The sequence below is a fragment of the Chenopodium quinoa genome, unplaced genomic scaffold (assembly GCF_001683475.1).
Source record: "Chenopodium quinoa cultivar QQ74 unplaced genomic scaffold, ASM168347v1, whole genome shotgun sequence".
Taxonomy (NCBI): Eukaryota; Viridiplantae; Streptophyta; class Magnoliopsida; order Caryophyllales; family Amaranthaceae; genus Chenopodium; species Chenopodium quinoa.
In genome coordinates, this window is record NW_018742393.1 from 2,194,376 (window position 1) to 2,199,878 (window position 5,503).

Consider the following 5,503-nt stretch of genomic DNA (forward strand, 5'->3'; position numbering starts at 1 on the left):
GGACCCAAGCCATAATATCTTATAGGAAATAGATTATTGTCTGCATTATATTATACCATCAACAAATTCACTAATAACTTTGCTTATTGATACATAATCTAGCTACTTCTCTATCTAAACTTCTGTCTAATGTTTATCAATTTCTATAAACTCAACAATGTTCATAGTCTATTCGATCAAAGCACAGCCTTGTTAAAAGTTGTCTCTCTCTTTTTAATTTAGAGAATTCGTATCCTCTAATTAACACATACAAATCCAGGTCTTTTATTAAAATGGGTAAAATGAAGAGGACTCACCTAAATAGGGGAGGCAAGAGAAATCTCTTGAATTAGGCCCATAAATTTGAACCGTAGACCACAAGTATTTGAGGTGGGGAGCAATCTCATTACTCCACCACCTCAACCTCATACAAATCCAAGCTAGTATTGTCAAAGTTGGACGTAACATTTATCAATAATTTTTGCTTTCACTATCTATTCCAACTAATAAGTCCTTATACTCTTTAATGGCACTAGTCGCTTTACTCATGTTGTGTGTACCATTATCTCTAATAAACTACAAGTCAAAATTTAGGCCATGTTTGATATTATTGTCAATATCGATTTCAATTTTTGAATATTATAGTATATTTTTTTTAAAAAAATCAATCATTAACCTGTATAATGAGTTTAAAGTTAATCATAGTTATACTATTTTTTTTGAAAAATAACAACAACAAGAGAAAACACATACACATACACATACGAGTACTTTTTTTTCCATAATTTTGTTTCTAATTTTCAAAAAATTTAATAAATTAGAAAGAAAAAGGGCAATGGATCAGATGAGCTCGTTATATTACACTCTTCCCTCAAAAAGATGTTACAATTTACAAACCTTTTAAACAAGAAGTTACTAAGTTCTTTAATTTCATTTGATATTGTACATTTGTACTAATTATCATCACTACAACGGTTTCAAAAAAAATATAGTAAAAATTATCATCCACAACAATTGAATATTTTTTCCGTTGACTTTTCCCCTCCCAACCATAACAATTACGTATGAGAAATGACAATTAACTAATTAAGTATTAATGCTTCACCTGGAGAATACAATGTGGGCTTTTTGTATAATAATAATGGGCCTAATGGGCCCATATAATTCGTGCAAGAAAAGACAGGAGAAATTACATGATTGCCTTTTAGTCCAATAAAACATTGACAACGTGAAAATTGATGATTATGACGAGTCAGTTTGTAATTGCTGATAATTCCCCTAAAATCCAGACAAATTGGTAGCTAATCTCCAATAACATTCAACTCTCTTAATACAAAGCCCACGACTCCACAAGACATCCAATACTTTGGTTTTTTCTGTCCAATAATTTGAAAATTGGATTAGGAATGAAAGGTGGATTAAACTTTGTGGATTTTGCACCGTTTTTATCTCAATTTGATTAATTGTAGATATGTTTTCGAAAGACATTGGGCATTTATTGATATCAAAAGTTATATGTGTTATGAGTAGTAGGTAGGTAATTTATGAATTTTAAACCATACTAGTCTTTTTTTTTTTTTTTAAAAAAGCAAATCAATTAATCAAAAGTCATACGTCATCTATAAATGAAATCTAAATCAACAATTACATAAAATTGAATCAAATAAAGGTTTCATTCATCAAAGCTACGATCGTTAAATAGATCTTGGAGTGTGGTACATCTCTCGCACATATCACTGGAATATACAGCCTTTTCAGAGAGACGGTCTAACAATTTATTGTAGGCGTAAGGATGATTTTCATCTTATTCACTTGAACACCTTTGAAGATTTAACGACCGCTGCGATCTCGGACAACTCTTTACCAACAAATTGATAATAAGGAAAAATATGATTATCTTTTTAATAAACCCTAACACACAAAAAAACCCTAAACAAACAATAAACAACAAAACTAACAACTCTACCATAGGGAGATGGACGAATATCTACACTACTTGTGTAGATTTATTGAAAGCAAAATTGCAAAACTAAAGAAAATTAAGGGAAAAGGGTCGGAAATAGTCTATTTTCGGTCTAAACGGCCAAGAATTTGGAGAAACCCTAGAAGAGAGGAGGAGAGAAGAAGAGAGGAGAGGCAGTGAATCACTACTATACTCAGCTCGTCTTATATCAGTCCGCATAGACTCACTTTACCCACCTAGACTGACTCATTTATTTTGTTATGATGATCTTTTGCAAATTTGTTTAACTATAATATGGTATATAACTATATATTTAAGCTTCATGTTTATGTAAAAAAATAAGAATCCCTACTTTTTAAAAAGTGGGAGAATACTCTTATGAATAGTGTCATGACATATAAACCCTTAAAATGTTTATTTACCATTATACCCCCATTAATGTTAACTGTTTGTCTCTCTATGCGTTATCCCTGATGTGATTGACTAATGTTTTTCCTCTTTCTTCCTCATAAGCGTCACTTTCTCTCCTTCCTCCTCTACCTCTCTACTCTCTCTCTCCTCGATTGAAGCAACTCCATCGAAGTAGGTGAAGCAAACTATTAGTTCTCCATTGAAGCGCCTATTGTGCTTTATCTCCTCCATCGAAGTAGTTTCTGATTTTCACTTCAATTTCTTTTTTTGCTCTATTTGTTTATTTATTTTTTTTATTTTTTATTATTGAATATCAAATCAATTGGACTGCTTTGCTTTTGCCTTTCAACCATCCTAATGGTGCTAGCATCTGATAGAAATTCATTCTACCCTGATTGAAAGTTTTTCTTCTCACCTATTATAATAATTTCGGTTGAAATTTGTGTTCATTTCTAATCTATCTTGTTCTGCTTCGCTAATTACTTTGGCCATTTATTTCATTCTAGGTTTATTCTCATACTTTCTTGTTGGATTTTTTTTTTGTTTAATATGACTTTTTGCTTGTATTTTTTTATTTTCTTTGTAACCTAAAAATTTGGCCTAATTTAGTGTCTAAATTGAGCTCTAATATTGTAGCCGATTTCGAATTTTTGCTAACTTTACTCTATATCCTGTCAATCACTGAAGTGTTGGAGTTGGCTGTAAACACAGCACAAAACAAGATTGCAATGATGAATGTGCAAATAAGGCTATTATGTTGGAGTTCCCGGCAAGGATAACAAATTCGAGTGCTTAGAAGTGTCAAAATAATTAATGGTTGCTTTGAGAGTTTGAGTCCACTAAAGGGAATGAGCATCAAAGGAAAACGTAGTCTCGCCCAAGGCCAGGTTGGCAACCTCTTGGTTTTCTAAGTGATACTTTGTATATACAGTTCTTATTAATTGCAACAACTACTACGTATAACAAAAAAATTATGAACAAAAAAAATTACATTTGTTTTTGCTGTTTAGTACATCTTTCATGTTGAGATTTGAGTTGAGGTGTATCATGCATGTGTATTAAGTAGGATTAGAGCAAAACATCAATTGGCTTACTTTTAATCATAAGTCAATAATACATGGTTGCTTGGTATGAATGTCTGTCCATATGTAAAAGAATTTAGATATTTTTTGCTTAGTTGTATCCGTTTCTACATTATATGCTAGATATTACAAGTAATAAATTTATCACCTTGTGTTCTTCTGTAAAGTAGAGAAGATCAAACTTTAGAAGTCGAAAAATGCTTTGTGCCCGTTGGATTTCACTAGCATTAGCTAGCTTCTATTACAGCCTTAGTGGTGGGTAATTTACTCGCCGATAAAAAAAAAAAAAAGTTATTTCATGAAATTCAAACCCAATGGTTACGACTTATGAGGTTTTTAAAAAAATACAGGTTATTTCATGAAATTCAAACCCAATGGTTATGACTTATGAGGTTTAACAAGTGCAAAATATAATTATTTAATGGATTTTAAGATCGGAGAAAACAATCTTGTATATTAAGATTAAAATTAAGTTGTTAGGTACCCCATACCTATGTGTATGTGTATGTTTTTGTTTGCAGATGTGATTGAGAGGCTTAACACATGATATGGAATACATGATGCTGATATATACGTATGTGTATCTTTTTATTTGCAGATGTGATTGAGAGGCTTAACAATCTGAGAGGGAGAGGCATGGCTTCATTCAATGTATTCGTGGTCTTCTTAAAGGTAGTCATACATTATCTTGTCATCATTATTTTTTAAGGCTCAATACGTAATTCTTCTAAGATGTCTAACACTTGCTGGACATGAATGTAGCAAGGTAGTGGTGGAATCATAGTTAGTGTTATAAGTTTCATACTATTACTTTGGATGCATAGTAGTGTAGCTGAAGTAAATGTAGCAAAAACTTGAATGTTCTATATGAAGCCCAAGGAACTAAGGAACTCAAGTGTGGGTTGGTGAATCGATTGGGTTTCGTATACTGCAATTACTGAAAACTGATGTCCATGCTCATGATATTAAATTTACAAGGGTATTGGTTCATATAAAAGTTCGTGAAAGTGAAATCCGAAAGATCATATGAGCAGCTCTAGCAAGGAGGGGGAAAAAAAAAAACTAGAAGCTAAGACAAAGGTTGGTCAAATACAGCAACTAGAACTCGTGTCCAAGTGTAAAGCCACATTTCTTGATGTATTGGAGGTGTGCTTGCATCACACAGAAGAAGTCAGTTTCAACCGTTCATTACAATTACTGGTATTGGCTTGTCATGACTGTCTCAAGCATTCTTCGAATTGGCATCTATTAATCTAAAGTTTTTATCGACATAATGGACCCTGGTCATAATTGAAAGTTAAAATCATTGTAATTATAACACCATACATCTGTACAAGTAATTAAACAATTTCCTATCTTTCATACTTTTTCGTTATAATGCAAGCTTATTTTTGTCGATAATTCTATTTTTTTTTTGAGGGGGGGGGGGGGTGGGGAGGGATAACTCTAAATTACGAATAAACTCAGCAAAATTTGACTTGAATATGAATACGATTACTGCTTGAAAATGTAAGTTACTTAAGAGATTTTGTATTTTGGTTAATGGTTGTTGAGATAGTTTGGTTAATTAGTCATTTTTGCCCGTCTACTACATTTTTTGCCCATTTAAGAAACCATTTAAGAAAATAACTTCAATAGTTTTGTAACTTTAACAAAACAAATTAATAACATATAATTTCAATTTACTCCTTAAAAAATTTGTTTTACATAGAAGAAGAATAAACAATAGTTATATGACATTTACAATAATTATTATGATCACAACTGTAACCGATTAAAACTTAAAGCGAGGTGTATTTGGTATCTTATGTTTTTCAAAGAAACTCAATGGACAAAACACTAAGAAAATTAAACTAAAAGAAAAAATTATCCTTAAAAATTAAAGGTAAGAAATATAGAAAATAGACTATTTCATCCTAAACAATTGAGACAAATGGGATCCCAAAATAGTGGTTGCTAGGTTTTAGATTTAATTGTCACATTACAATTAAATAATACTTCTATTCAAGAAAAAAAAAATGAATAATAATTTTTTTTTTTTTTTTCTTTGTTCACATCCCTTCTTTTT

General features: G+C 31.3%; 1 long non-coding RNA gene across 2 annotated transcripts; it reads left to right on the forward strand.

Moving 5' to 3' along the window:
* The first annotated feature begins 2,243 nt into the window (after positions 1-2,243).
* On the forward strand, positions 2,244-4,836 carry LOC110703664. 2 transcript variants are annotated; one of them, XR_002507735.1, is made up of 3 exons: positions 2,244-2,588; positions 3,041-3,240; positions 4,034-4,836. It is a non-coding gene; the product is annotated as an uncharacterized LOC110703664 (long non-coding RNA). The 2 variants fall into 2 exon arrangements; XR_002507734.1 differs by having other exon boundaries at positions 2,256-3,240.
* Positions 4,837-5,503: the final 667 nt, after the last annotated feature.